Source organism: Arachis duranensis, chromosome 9 (assembly GCF_000817695.3).
Source record: "Arachis duranensis cultivar V14167 chromosome 9, aradu.V14167.gnm2.J7QH, whole genome shotgun sequence".
Lineage (NCBI taxonomy): Eukaryota > Viridiplantae > Streptophyta > Magnoliopsida > Fabales > Fabaceae > Arachis > Arachis duranensis.
In genome coordinates this window covers 6,274,529-6,275,203 of record NC_029780.3, presented here as the reverse complement: position 1 = coordinate 6,275,203, position 675 = coordinate 6,274,529, and positions in this window count along the sequence as shown.

Genomic DNA, 675 nt, shown 5'->3' with positions numbered 1-675 from the left:
TACCGTAACCCTTAAATATAAACCACGCATTAAGATAGGAACCACTACTCTAAATTCTATTACATGAATAATTAAGCTAAGAAAATAATGAATTATTAGAAAACAAACACTTCCACTTCTGGCAAAATAGTTTTACTAATATATTCTTGACTCCGGAGTCAACATATTTGAGTGCGTGTTTATTTCAAATTTCTCTGAATTTTGAATTTTTATTTTAGAAAATAAAGTATAATTTTTTATTCTTAAATTAAATTTTAAATTTGTACTTTAAAGGGTAAAATGTGATTTTCTACCTTTGAATAGTTTCTCTCTTATATTTATTCTTGGTTCCACATATAAAATAAATAATAAAAAATCACACTTTATTTTCTAAAATAAAATTCAAAATTTAGAATATCCAGATTCGTTTATTTCAATGTTATAAATTGCATTCTCAAAAATTATCCTCTCAAAAATATTATATACATGACATGACGAGAATATTTTCTTTTTTGAAAAAATTTTAGTATATTCGTCTGTTTAATATTACGAATTTCTTGGAATATTTTTAAGTTTACAAGAGTTATTAAAAATAAAGTCTTGTTGTTTACAATAATTCATATCATAGAAATATATTTATACATTTGATGATAATTATTAAAATAAATTTAATTATGATACAATTAAAGTATAAAC